Here is a 14728-nt window from a genome sequence, read left to right as displayed (position 1 = left end):
AGATTTTATTCTACCCTCACCCTAGACTGATGGTGGTTGCTTAGATGTAGAATTTTAGTTTGAAGCCATTTCCCCTAGAATTTGAAGATGTATAATCCTTGTCTTCTGGTGGTCACTGACAAGGAGTCTGACCCACTCTGATTCCCAGTCTTTCCCCAAGGCTTTGACTGTGTCTTTTTTTTTTTTTTTCTTTCTTTAACTTATTGGAAGCTGTTGAGATTTTCTGTGTCCTTGGTGTTCTGAGATTTCCTGTGACCCCTGAATTGTCATTCCTCCCTAGCTCTGGGTGCTTGGTGAACCCTCTCCATCTACAAACTCACATCCTTCCATTCCAGAAGTTGTCTCTTATGATGGTTTGCTTCATTTCTTTTCCCCACTTTTCTCCGTTTATTCATTCTTGAAGTCCCTTCCAGATATTGGACTATCTGAACTTATTGGCTGTTTGTTTATTATTTTTTTATTTTTTTGAGACAGGGTCACTCTGTCACCAGGCTGGAGTGCAGTGATGCAATCTCGTCTCACTGCAACTTCTGCCTCCTGAGCTTAAGTGATCCTCTGGCCTCAGCCTCCTGAGTAGCTGGGAAGATGGGCATGCGCCACCACAGCAGGCTAATTTTTGTATTTTTAGTAGAGATGGGGTTTTGCCATGTTGCCCAGGCTGGTCTTGAACACCTGAGCTCAAGCAATCTGCCCACCTTGGCCTCCCAAAGTGCTGGAATTATGGGCATTAGCGACCACACCTGGTCATTTGCTAATATTTTAAAAATCTTGTTTCATCCTTTTTTCTCGGTTATTGTTCTATGTTTGTGATATTTCCTGATGTTATTTTCTAATCCTTTTATTGACTTCTACATATCTGCTCTCACATTTTTAATTCCTAAGAGCCCTCTTGTCAAAAATTTTGTCTATAACCTCTTGTTCTTGTCTCATGGGTGCAATATCTATCCTTAGCTCTTTAAGGATGTTAATTCTATTGGTTTTTTTGTTTGTTTGTTTTTGCTCTTTGCCTATTTCTCTCCCCCTCACCAGTTTCCTTTTACTTTAATCTTTGTGGTTCATGTTAGAAGCATTTCTCAAATGTCTGGTGATCCTTGGCTATCCATTTGTCATTAAGAGTGGAAATTCTGTGAGGGTAGGTGAGGCTTATTGGTTGGTGCACTTCACTTACAGTTCTCTGGCTGGGCTGTTTCACTGGGAAATCCCCAAATGTAAATGGTAGGTGTTTTCTCTCAGGCAGGTTATTTCTCTTTTTTTTTTTTTTTTTTTTTTTTTTTGAGACAGAATCTGGCTGTGTCACCCAGGCTGGAGTGCAGTGGTGCGATCTAGGCTCACTGCAACCTCTGCCTCCCGCGTTCAAGTGATTCTACTGCCTCAGCCTCTCAAGTAGCTGGATGACAATTATACACCACCACGCTCAGATAATTTTTTTGTATTTTTAGTGGAGACAGGGTTTCACCTTGTTGGCCAGGCCAGTCTCCAACTCCTGACCTCAAGTGATCTTCTCGCCTTGGTCTTCCAAAGTGCTGGGATTACAGGCATGAGCCACCAGGTCCAGACCTATTCCTGTTCTTCTTTTTTCTTTTTCTTTTCTTTTTTTTTTTTTTTTTTTGAGACAGTGTCTCACTCTGTCACCCAGGCTGGAGTGCAGTGGCGTGATCTCGGCTCACTGCAAGCTCCGCCTCCCGGGTTCATGCCATTCTCCTGCCTCAGCCTCCCAAGTAGCTGGGACTACAAGCGCCTGCCACCACGCCCGACTAATTTTTTATATTTTCAGTAGAGACGAGGCTTCACCATGTTAGCCAGGATGGTCTCGATCTCCTGACCTCGTGATCCGCCCACCTCAGCCCCCCAAAGTGCTGAGATTACAGGCATGAGCCACCGCACCTGGCCTCCTGTTCTTCTTAAGGAAGATGGTTTTGTCAGTCTTTCACGGCTGCTATATAACAAGGTACCACGACTCGGGGGGGCTTAAGCAACAGTAGTCCACTTTCTCAAAGCTCTGCAGGCTGAAAGTCAGGTTATTTCTACAAGGGAGGAAGTTCCCTGTCTCCTCTTGGGAGATATTAGCCTGGCTGCCTGTGTTCTTGGAGTCAGATTGAAGAAGGGATGAGAGCTGTCACTCTCTCAAGTGTCACACTTAATCCCCTGTTTTCAGTATGGGAACACCCATTTCCCACTGTTCCTGCGGGGCTGGAATCCCTCTGGCCCTGCCTCTCCAGAGAGTGAACCTGGGGTCTTCTTCCCAGTGTGGCCTGGGGCAGTTGCCTGGTTGCTTAACCACAGAGGGGAAATTCAGGTGTAATGGATTCTGAGAGTGACTTTTAACCAATATACTTATTTTTAGTCTCACTTGGACCCCTACTTTTAAAGTCACCTAGTACCTCTAGTTCTTGAGTCTTTCTGACTTTCTGCTGTACAAACCAGCCTACTTCTGAATTTCTTCCTCTGCCAGTTTAGATTTTGGCTTTCTCAAGGGTGCTAAATCCATTAGCACAAACTCATGATTTCTAGGCTCCCAAATGTCATTGCTGTCATTTTCTATCTTGCTCTGTGTCCTTTCTTTCTTTCTTTTAAGTCTCATATCTGTTATTTGAGTGAAGCTTTTGGAGGGAATGGCGGTAAATACATAATTCCATCTACCATATTTAACTATATATCCCTCTAGAGGCCTTCCTAAGTGGATCAGAAGTCCTGGTAATGAGGAAAGGTCTTTAAACATGGATGTTGGATGACAAGAAAAGTCACCTTGGATGTGAGTGACTGAAGGATGGATGGCGGCCACATCACAGAGGCGGTCAGTCTTCAGAACTTATGGAGCATTCGCAATCCGTAGAGCACCGACTGGGCTGGAGCTGGGGGGATGGAGAGGAAGACTGAAATGGCATATGGAATGAGGACTGATTCCGGGCCAAATTTCTCCTTGTTACTAGTTTCTTAATGTCTTTGACTCCTAGTTTGTTGCAAATGGAGGAAGAAGAAAGAAATGTAACTTTCATCTTTTACCCCTTTTATTTTTTATATTTATTTATTTTTTTTTTTTGTGAGACAGAGTCTCACTCTGTTGCCCAGGCTGGAGTGCAATGGCATGATTTCGTCTCACTACAACCTCCACCTCCTGGGTTCAAGCGATTCTCCCTGCCTCAGCCTCCTAAGTAGCTGGGATTACAGGTGCGCACCATCACACTCAGCTAATTTTTGTATTTTTAGTAGTGATGGGGTTTCGCCATGTTTGGTCAGGCTGGTCTCGAACTCCTGACCTCAAGTGATCTGCTCACCTTGGCCTCCAAAAGTGCTGGGGTTACAGGCATGAGCCACCACGCCCGGCTCACCTCTTTTATTTATAACACCATGGGTTCATAAATGGGTGAGTGAGACATCTGTGTGTGTGTATAGGGGAAATTGTTTCTGTAACATTGCTTAGAAAGAATGTTGTGGTAGTTACTACCAAGGTACTGCCTTCACATTTTAACTACCAAGTTCATCACAACTCTTGATAAATACAACAAGGTCATATCAATTATTGATGTTTTCTTGGTTTGTGTGGTAGGTTTGAACACAGAGGCTCTCATCTGTATGATTATTCTACCAGGGAATGGGCCTCAGCTCCAGGTCACTTGGTGTCTATGGTAGAGTCATCAGGATTTTAAGAAAATAAACAAGGGGGCTGGGCATGGTGGCTCATGCCTGTAATCCCAGCACTTTGGGAGGCCGAGGTGGGCGGATCACAAGGGCAGGAGATCGAGACCATCCTGGCTAACATGGTGAAACCCCATCTCTACTAAAAATACAAAAAATTAGCCGGGCGTGGTGGCGGGGCGCCTGTAGTCCCAGCTACTTGGGAGGCTGAGGCAGGGGAATGGCATGAACCCGGGAGTTGGAGCTTGCAGTGAGCTGAGATTGTGCCACTGCACTCCAGCCTGGGTGACAGAGCAAGACTCTGTCTCAAAAAAAAAAGAAAAAAGAAAAAGAAAGAATGAAAATAAACAAGGGAGAAAAAAGCAAGAGAATAGAAAATGGATTTTTAAAACAGTATCAGGGGAAAACAGCAATGTTCATAGATAGCAGCTTCATTCATAATAGCTCAAAACTGGACACAACCCAAATGACCATCAACAGAAGACTAATGAATAACAAATTATGGTATATCTATACAATGGAATGCTATCTTGGATAAATGTCTATTCAAGTCCTTTGCCCATTTTTAAACTGGGCGGTTTGGTTTTTGTTGTTGTTAAGTCGGCAAATGTGTTTTTGATCTAGATTGAGAAATCCTTACCCGGAGACTCTGAAGCAGTTAGCAGCCACAGTAACGGCTGCATGACTGAACTCTGACTATGCCACAGCCTTCCAAGTAAATGTCGCTTAATACTCACAACAACCACACAGTTCCCCACAAAGGAAATGAATTTGGAGATGGCCAGCAGCTCCATGTCACACAGCAATGACACTGACATAAATGGCTCTTGAGGGCAAGGACTGGCAGGGCCTGGCTACAGATATGGGGACTCACGTTGAGGTGGCACTGCTCACCTGGAGCAGCACACTGGAGTCACCTGGGACCAGCCTCCTAGAAGTCCAGATGCGCCTGCCTGCCAGAAATTCTGAGCTCCGAGATTTTTCAAAACTCCTAAGTCCAGCGGTTTTCAGCAACGGCGGGCACATTAGCATGACCCCAGGGCCCTGAAAAAGCCGGTTGGCCCAGGCTGCCCTCGCCCAGACCAATTCATCAGAACCTCTTGGGGCGGGGCGGGGCTGGGAGGGGGAGCGGCAGCCGTGGTATCAATATTTTTGAAAACTGCCTGAATAACTCCAACGCCCAAGCAAGTCAAGGACCCCCACGGATTCAACACCGCGACCAGATTGGAAAAGGTGTAAGTTGGTGCTGCTTGTTCGCGTCCCTGTTTGATTGGTAAGCAGGTGGGAAGGGCGCTGGGTGCCAGCGGGAGGCGGCTCCAGCCTACACCGCAGGATGCAGGGCGGGGTCCGCACATCCTCGGCGGGGCGCGGGGGTTGGGGAGCTGTGGCCTCCCGTACTCGCCGCGCGCCTTCCGCGCCCCCGGGCTCGGGTCTGGAGGAGTGGGCTCCGGCCCCGCGCCCCGCGCCCCTTTCTAAAGTAAACACCGAGGAGCGGCGGTGGCAGGACCGGTGCAACCCAGCACCGCCCACGGCCGCCGCTCGCTGCCTGCCTCGGTGCTGCAGGTCCGGGGCCGAGCCATGGCGGAGGGGGTGCCTGCCTCGCCGTCCAGCGGCGGGGGTAGCCGGGGCCCACACAGCGGCGTCATCCAGTGGTGAGCTGCCAGGCGCCTGGGACGCTCGGATGGAGGAGGTGGGGCCGGGGAGGGGAAGCGTGGTTCCCGCTACGGCTGCCCTCGGGACGCCGGGTCAAAGCCGGGTGTGAGGAGCGGCCCCAGGCCCAGCGCTTTCTGATGCTCGCCCGCCGCAGGCGGAGGGGCCTCCCATGCACGCACACGCGTAAAAGCCCCGGGCCCGAATCGGCGATGGGGCCGGGCTTTCCATCTGTGGGTTCCCCGTTGTCACCCTTCCCGCGGAAAGCCATCGGGTCTGCCCCGCGGGGGCCCGTTGGTTGGACCCTGCTTCCATGTACATCCAAAAGCGCCTGAGCACTGGCCAGGGGAGGAAAAGCTTTCTCTCCCTAGATCCAGGATGGGATGTTTCCTAATTTAAAGCTAAGGAGTTTTTAGCTTTAGCAATGCATTCCACATTGTGAAATTCACTTCTAGCTATTTAAGTCGAAGCAGGAAAAAAGGGAAAGAAAAATATCCTCAGCCCCTGGGACCGAGAAACTCATGGGGTTGCAGATCTTCTTAAATAGGAAAATAATTGAAACCAGTTCTAGGACCTTTAGTTTTACAAGGTGAATAACTGTTATATAACAGAGTACATTTTTCTCTTTTTAAGTTTCAAAGAATATTTCTCAGGGAAGACTTTTGAAAAAGTCATGTGAGTGACACAAAAATGAAGGGCGTGTTTTGTGATTATAACCCTGGCAGGCCTAAACAGTTACCACTTTCCTCCAAAAGAACATTTTTGATATGTCTTATCTTCAATGAGAGAAAAAAAAATCAAATGAATAAATATTGAAGCACACAGCGTTTTTCAGTGTTACACAGCCGGGCTAGGTTTCTGCTACACCCACTGACCCAGGCCCCTCATGCATCCTTCTTAGAAAAAAGGACTCAGGATGCCTTTCAATGACTTCAGTTCGCCATTTAGTGAATTAGAGTTTCCAGGGTTTAAATTATGCTCCAGAGACTTGAAAGAATGATGAGACTGATTAAAAAATACCTGAACATCCTCCTAAGGCCGTTTGTGAACTCACTTCAAATGGTAACCAGGGGGCCTATGATGGTCTAGACCAAGCTTGTCCAACCCTTGGTCTAAGGGCTGCATGAGGCCCAGGACAGCTTTGCATGAGTCCCAACACAGATTTGTAAACTTTCTTTTCCTTTTTTTTTTTTTTTGTGACAGAGTCTTGCTCTGTTGTCCAGTCTGGAGTGCAGTGGCATGATCTGGTTCACTGTGACCTCCGCCTCCTAAGTTCAAGTGATTCTCCTGCCTTATCCTTCCGTAGTAGCTGGGATTACAGGTCTGCGCCACCATGCCCTGCTAATTTTTGTATTTTTCTTAGAGACAAGGTTTCACCATGTTAGCCAGGCTGGTCTGGAAGTCCTGACCTGAAGTGATCCACCTGCCTCGGCCTCCCAAAGTGCTGGGATTACAGGTGTGAGCCACCACGCTGGGCCTTCATAAACTTTGTTAAAATATTATGAGCTTTTTTTTTTTTTTGGCTCATCAGCTATCATTAGTGTTAGTGTATTTTATATGTGACCCAAGACAATTTTTCTTACAGTGTAGCCCAGGAAAAGAGATTGGATGCCCCTGGTGTAGGCCATTTTAGCAGAGAGTCTGACTTATTCAAGTCCCATATTACAAGTTCCTATCCCTATAGGCCTCTCTTCAAGGTTGGGGGGTGGAGGCAATGGAAATAAGGGAGGGTTCACTGTTTCATTGGGGAAGGCTGTTCTTTAGACATCCAGTTGATGAGGTGGTATGTTTAACAGATCGTTGAGGCCGGGTGTGGTGGCTCGGGCCTGTAATCCCAGCACTTTGGGAGGCTGAGCCAGGTGGATCACTTGAGCTCAGGAGTTCGAGACCAGCCTGGCTAACACAGTGAAACCCTGGCTCTACTAAAAATACAAAAATTAGCTGGGTGTGGTGGCGGGCGCCTGTAAATCCCAGCTACTCTGAATGCTGAGGCAGGAGAATCACTTGAACCTGGGAGGTGGAGGTTGTAGTGAACCAAGATTGTGCCACTCTGCTCCAGCATGGGCAACAAGAGTGAAACTCCATCTCAAAACAAAATAAAAAACCCAAAACAGACGATTGGTACTAGTGGTTTTAACATCAACATCAAGAACAGCCTCTGGTATTGCAAAGTATCTCCAATGCTGGAGGAGCAGTGGTGGGTAGTGCAGAGCAAGGGGTCTGAACGCCCGGAGACATCTCCGTTAGCCAGTGTCTGAGTGAAAGACCAGGGAGGGGCCCAACTGTTGTCCTGTAGAGGAAACCTGCCATTTTCCACATTACTTCATTGTTTTGTCTTCTAATCAGTCACTTGTTAGGACCCCAACATGTGTTAGAGACATCAGTGCCATTGTCATCCACATTGGATAAATTCTCCCAGGAGAAAGGCCCCAGGAGAGCTTGGCCAAGTCTCAGGGGCCAGAGGTAATAGAAGCTTTCTGTTTCATGGACAGGAAAGACTGCAGAAATGGGGAGAGGTGGGGTTAAAGCTCTGGGGAGCACAAAGGAATGAAGAACAGTGATCTGACTTCCTTGCTGGAGTGCAGACCTAGCAGGTCTAACCCCTGGCTTCAGACCAGGCAAAACCTAAGCATTACCTAATCCCAATGCATGCTGAGCCCTGGCTGTAGACTACACAACTATCTCCCACATAGACTTTTACAAATTTCTGCAGACTCTGTTGAAATTTTAAAAATACAAATTTGTTTGGAAAGGTGTAGAATTTATGGTAGCTTTTGATCAGCCGGATCGAAAAGGTACTCTAGTTCCTAGTGTGGGGGGCTCATGACATTTTTCTTTGTTTTTTTTTTGTTTGTTTGTTTTGAGATGGAGTCTCACTTTGTCTCCCAGGCTGGAGTGCAGTGGCACGATCTTGGCTCATTGCAACCTCTGCCTCCCGGGTTCAAGTGATTCTCCTACCTCAGCCTCCTGAGAAGCTGGGATTACAGGCACACACCACTGCGCCCAGCTAATTTTTGTATTTTTAGTAGAGATGGGGTTTTGCCATGTTAGCCAGGCTGGCCTTGAACTCCTGACCTCAGGTGATCTGCCCATCTCAGCCTCCCAAGGTGCTGGGATTACAGGCATGAGCCACTGTGCCCAGTTGCTCATGACATTTTTCTTTAAAGAGTACTCAGAGGCTGGGCGCGGTAGCTCACGCCTGTAATCCCAGCACTTTGGGAGTCTGAGGCAGGTGGATCACAAGATCAGGAGATCGAGACCATCCTGGCTAACATGGTGAAACCCCGTCTCTACTAAATATACAAAAAATTAGCCGGGCGAGGTGGCAGGCACCTGTAGTCCCAGCTACTCGGGAGGCTAAGGCAGGATAATGGCGTGAACTTGGGAGGCGGAGCTTGCATTAAGCCGTGATTGCGCCACTGCACTCCAGCCTGGGTGACAGAGTGAGACTCCATCTCAAAAAAAAAAAAAAAAAAACGAGTACTCAAAATGTGTGAACCACTGGCTAAGTATTTGTGCTCTGAAGTCAGTAATCATCAGATTGTTCATCACTCAAAGTGAGGAGAACATCATGAATGGTCTCAAAATCTTAATAATCCACCTTGTCTGATGGCAAGACCAGGAAAATAGTGTTATTATGAAGCTAAGCAAGGAATCTAGTGATCTGATTCACTCCAAATGTAGACAGGCTTTATTCCCAGGTGTATCACCAAAGGACATTTTGATGGCAGAGTATAAAACCCTTAACCAATGTCACCTGCCAGCAGTTCTGCCAGTCCCCATTCAGTCTCTCCTTGGAGCCCCAGGCAGTTGGAAGTCAGGCTCACCTACAGCAGGTGCTCTGTGCAGCCACTCTGCCAACATCAGCATCTTTCTTGCTTCCATTCCGGATTTTGATGGTAGACATAAAAATGATAATAATAAGAGCTTCTGTGTGCAAGCCAGGGTAGTGGGCACGTCATGTGCTTGTTTTCTGATCACAAATCTCTCAGGTGTCTCAGAGTCAGCATGGAAACCTGGGTCTTTGATGTTCAAAGCGCAGGGTAATAGTCACGATCATAATTTCCCATGTGTGTGGACACTGAAGGCTGAGGCAACTACTGGGTGACAAAGTCCACTTTCAAACCTTCTGCTTGTCCGGTTACTGTATGCTGACTGGCTGCCATTGGTCAGCCTCTGCGATTTGGCTTAGAATGTTGGGCAAATGACCACAGACACATGGTCAGAAACAGGATGAATCTCTTGGAACTGACAGGATCAAGGCAGCCACACAGGGCTCACATCCGAAGGCAGCCCTTTCTTTACATGTGTGGCATAGAAAGGACTCTTGGCCACAGACCTTTACTATTATTCTTATTAAGAGTATTATTTGGCCTTCCTCTTCCACTTAGGTAACAGGCAGGCTTGGTAGTATCATTTTGAAATTGGAGGACAGCAATTCATAGAGACTTAGAACAAATGAGCATCTGTCACAGGAAAGAACAATCAGCAAATGTGGAAAACTACAGTCCATTTTAAGGAGTTTGTATTTTTTACACTTCTTTTTTAAGGAGATAATTCCCTAACTAAATCTGGAGTAACTATGAATAAACAGAAGTGAGTTTGAATTCAATGCACATCACATTTTGCCTCAGTTTCCCGGATTTAGCCAACGTCTTTCTGTGATACTTCCAATATTGAGTTTTTCATATATCAACAAGTAGTGTCTTAACAAAAGAAATAGAAGGCAGGTGCAGTGGTTTGTGCCTGTAATCCCAGCACTTTGGAAGGCCAAGTGGGAGGATTGCTCGACGATGGGAGGTCAACACTAGCTTGGGCAACATAGTGAGACCCTGCCTCTACAAAATTTTTTTTAAGTATCTGGACATGGTCACACGCCTGTAGTCCCAGCTATTCAGGAGGCTAAGGCAGAAGGATCCCTTGAGCCCAGGAGTTTAAGGATGCAGTGAGCTATGATTGCACCACTGCATTCCAGAGGGAGTCTCTCTCTCTCTCTCTCTCTCTCTCTCTCTGTCTACATACATACATACATACATATATATATACACACACACATATATATATACTGACTATATATATGAATCTGCCACTCCCCCATCCCACCATCCCATCAATAGATATCACCCTGTACTCAACCTCGAGCCAAATAATTGATGCAGTAGCAGCTGCATTTAAGCCATTGTGAAGTATCTGAAGTGTCAGGCTCCCACAATGATTTAGGGAAGCATCCCAGAAAAATCTACTTCCTTGATGCCTGTGCTGGGTTGAATAGCATCCTCCCAAAAAAAACTCATGTCCACCCGGAACCTCAGAATGTAACCTTATTTGGAAATAGGATCTTTGTAGATGTAATTGGTTAAGTTGAAGTCATCCTGAATTAGGATGGGCTCTAAATCCAGTCACTGGTATCTTGATAAGAAAATTCACAGTGCTACTAGCCACACACGGTGACTCACGCCTGTAATCCCAGCACTTTGGGAGGCTGAGGTGAGTGGATCGCTTGAGCCCAGGAGTTCAAGACCAGCCTGGCCAACATGGCAAAATCCGGTCTGTACTAAAAAAATACGAAAAAGAAAAACAATAAAATTCACAGAGATATGGACACACAGGGAGAAGGCTGTGTAAGACACAGGCAGGGACTGGAGTGAAGCCAAGGAACACTGAGGATTTCCAGAAATCAACAGAAACAAGGAGAAAAATATCAAGCAGGGTGTCCCTCAGAGCCTCTGGTTGGAACCGACCTTGCTGGCACTTGGATTTTTAAGCTTCCAGCTTCCAGAACTGTGAGAATACATTTCTGTTGTTTGAGGCCACTGGGCCTGTGGTAATTTGTTACCCCAAGGAAGCATTGCAGGGCCAGAGATTCCCCCATTCCTTATGTCCATGTGTCTTTTTTTCTGGGAAGCCAGTGGGGTTAACAATTGTGACTATGTCCTTTAGTGCCCAAGGAAAGTAAATTTGGGCCTAGTGTGCCTCATTCCGGAAGATCAGCTGTATACTGCCTATATACCCAACTAGAGCAAAATACTCATATTATGCTCTAAAAAAACAAATGCCAGGGAGATGTATTGTCTGTAAAGTCTCTGCTAAATAAATATTCCTCTTTGTTTAAGAGTTATACTGGCTTGCTTTGTGTATTTTTTTTAAAGAACGACAGTCTATCCCACTGGGAAAGGAAGGTCGTGGCTGGATGTCACTACGGACCCTCTCTGACCCAGGCCACCTTCACCACTCACCCCCACACTCACATACTGCTGCTGGAACAGGCACCTGGCTGTCCCCAGGGGCCGGGGGTGGTCTGTGAACCTCAGCCAGAGCCCTTCATTGGTAAGGAATACACTCTGCCCCCAGACCAGGAGCATTTGGGTAGTTGAAGGTCCCACTTTGAGCAGAGGTCACAGGCACCGCAGGTGCGTTCACAGGCACTGCTGCATTCTCTCTGTGCTGCTCTGGCTCTGTACCAATAGGGAAGAAAGCAGAGCCAAAGCACTCTGCCTCTCTTGGTGTGTCTTTGTGTCTTGCGTTTTACACCTCATTGCAATTCAAAGACTCCAAACATAATGGCCTGCCCTAACCACAGGGGTTTAAGAACCATGCAAGCAACTGCTTCAGAGGAACAGGGATCACAGAGGGAAGGATGTGAAAATGGGGCCTGGGAAGCCAGGTTGGCCTGCAGGGGTGATAGGATTTACCTGGGTATTGTTTTGTGTCTTATTCATAAAGTGGAATAAATAATTCTCCACTTTGTAGTTATGTAGCTCTTGGCTGTAACCTTTGTAAAGGTCTATGAAACAGCGTCTGCTGAAGTCCTAATTTGAACTTCTTTTTAGCATGCCAACCTGCCAGGAAACAAACAAAAACAGAAACACGTTATGCGCTTCTGATCTTCTAAAAGCCGCAGTCAATATACTTAACACTGGCCTAAGGACAAATGGGTACATAGTGATGCCAGTTGTGAGCCTTCGCAGGGATTCATCCAATAAATTATACATGTTTCATAAGTATGGAATCTCATACACATCTTGACCATTGATTTTGTCAAAATATTTTGCTCTAGAAAAACAAATGCCAATTTCCTCTTCTTTGTCCTCCTCTCCTCCAGGTTGGTCGACAACTTCTGCATTTGCAAAGGGTGCAGCCTCCCTCGCTGTCTCATGTATGAGATTTACGTGGAGACCTGTGGGCAAAACACTGAGAACCAAGTCAACCCAGCCACCTTTGGGAAGGTAAGTTGTTGAAGATTAAGAACGCTCTATTCACTGAGTGCAAAAAAGGGAAGCAAGTTATTGGAGGAAATGTTGCAATGTATTTGAGTCTAATGGATTTTCAGTGGGTATCTTTGGCTTCCTTCCCACCAGCTGGTCAACATCCTTCAGCTAATTGAAGAGCCGTCCTGTTAGCCACTTCCCTTTGTCCACACTTCATAGTGAGGGGCCGCGAAGGATGAGGAATGGGTAGCACCTAAGGGAATGTAATTATGGCAGCTCCAAGCACTCCTCAGGGAGCCAGATTTGCTGGGATGGTATTCCCTGCATAGAAGCACCAAGCTCTGAGAGCTGCTTTGGCACCACACAAGCTGAGAGCCACTTTGTGATATCGGACAACTGATGTTTCTCATAATTTGGTTGTGCTGAGAGAACTTATTGGCTCTTAAAAGATCTCCTCTGGAGATTAAGATCTTCTTTTTTTTTTCCAAGACAGAATTTCCCTCTTGTTGCCCAGGCTGCAACAATGGTGCAATCTTGGCTCACTGCAACCTCCACCTCCCAGGTTCAAATGAGCCTCCTGCCTCTTGCATCTGTATGTCCAGGAGTGACCTTGCAGTGTCAGGGAGTGCATGGCTGAGTGACATCAAGGGATGTGGCCAAACCATTATCCTCCCCACAGCAATCCTGTGGATTTCAATTGTACCTGCAAAACATCGAAATGATTAGATCCATTCTTCCAAACACAGTCTTCATCTTTGAAACTTCTGGTCATTTGTGGAAACTCTACGTTTCTGATAGTCACAGAATCTTCTAATATGGAGGCTGCTCACATATTTGAAACAACTGTTCACCTCTCCCTGTCTTCCCTTCACCTCCCTGCCCACCTGTTTTGTTATGACTTCAATTATTGATGTTTCTCTTAAAGGTGGCCCCAAGGGTGCAACCCACTGCCTCAGATGTGCTCAAAGGACAAGAGCACTTACCTTTTTTTGGCTACTATTGGCTTTTATTTTTCTGTATCTGTTCACTTTAAGCTTGTAGTCAACAGAAACAACCCTTAAGTATTTTTTTCTAAAGAGTTGAAACTAAGGTAAGCCTCCCAAAACAGTCTTGTAAACTGTAAAATATTAATACTCTATATAAATACAAAATGTTGTTCTTGTTATCAGACTGTTATCATCATGTAATTAACTATTTGGACCCAAGAGTAGTTATACTCTTATTCCTATTGTATTTTACCTCTTCAGTTTTTTGTGTTTTTTGTTTGTTTGTTTTTGTTTTTTGTTTTTTTTGAGACAAAGTCTTGCTCTGTTGCCAGGCTGAAGTGCAGTGGCACAATCTTGGCTCACTTCAACCTCCGCCTCCTGAGTTCAAGCGATTCCCATGCCTCAGTCTCCCAAGTATCTGGGACTACAGGTGTGCACCACCACGCCCAGCTAATTTTTTGTATTTTTTTTAGTAGAGAGTGGGTTTCACTATGTTGGCCAGGATGGTCTCGATCCCCCGACCTCATGATCTGCCCGCCTTCCTATGTGCTGGGATTATAGGGGTGAGCCAGTGTGCCTGGCCACCTATTCAGTTTTGACCTGCAGTTCTATTTCTCACTATATTCTTGAATCATAGAATTCCCAACCTGCTTCATCTAGTCTTCCCTACCTGCTGAAGTGGCTATGTTTGAAAAGTGTGTCTTATCAAGTCATCCTGCTAGGTGACTCTAAGGCTTTCCCACTAGCTGGGAATTCCCCCAGCTGCTCTCATCCAGGTCATATTTTGCCATTTCATCACTCCAAATATTGGGAAACATCATCCAAGGCTGAGCTGAGTGCTGGGTATCCTGGCCCTGCAGCCTTTTCCCATCCAGCCATCTACTACCCTTATCAGAGGGAAGTGGGTGACTTTGGCTTGATGTGTTTTAGCTCCACGGGATTCCTACCTCCTTTTCTAACATAGCAAAAACTCTTTTTCATGAACTTTTAAAGATCTTTTTATAAGGCTGTTTCACCTTCATGGTAATTCCACTGCAAAGCATTAGAAAAAAAGTTAAAGGGACTCCAGTGTGTGACTACATGCAGCTAGGAAGCATTTTTTATCTCAGTACTCTCAGATTCCTCTAGAATTCCTCAAGATGCCAAGGTACTAACTTTCAGCTCTCATTGGAAATTTGCCTGAAAAATGGGCCACATCAGTTGAGCTGGTATTGGGAAGGGTCTCTGTGCTGCTGAATTTGTGACTAA

The 14728-nt window shown here is 46.2% G+C and overlaps 1 pseudogene; it reads left to right on the top strand.

The window, feature by feature from the left end:
- Positions 1–14728, top strand: part of LOC112128507 (ranBP2-like and GRIP domain-containing protein 4) — a 144100-nt pseudogene that overhangs the window by 62876 nt on the left and 66496 nt on the right.

This window comes from Pongo abelii, chromosome 12, assembly GCF_028885655.2.
Source record: "Pongo abelii isolate AG06213 chromosome 12, NHGRI_mPonAbe1-v2.0_pri, whole genome shotgun sequence".
NCBI classification, from domain to species: domain Eukaryota; kingdom Metazoa; phylum Chordata; class Mammalia; order Primates; family Hominidae; genus Pongo; species Pongo abelii.
The sequence above is the reverse complement of the archived record's forward strand: the minus strand, read 5'-3'. Positions and strand labels throughout refer to the sequence as shown.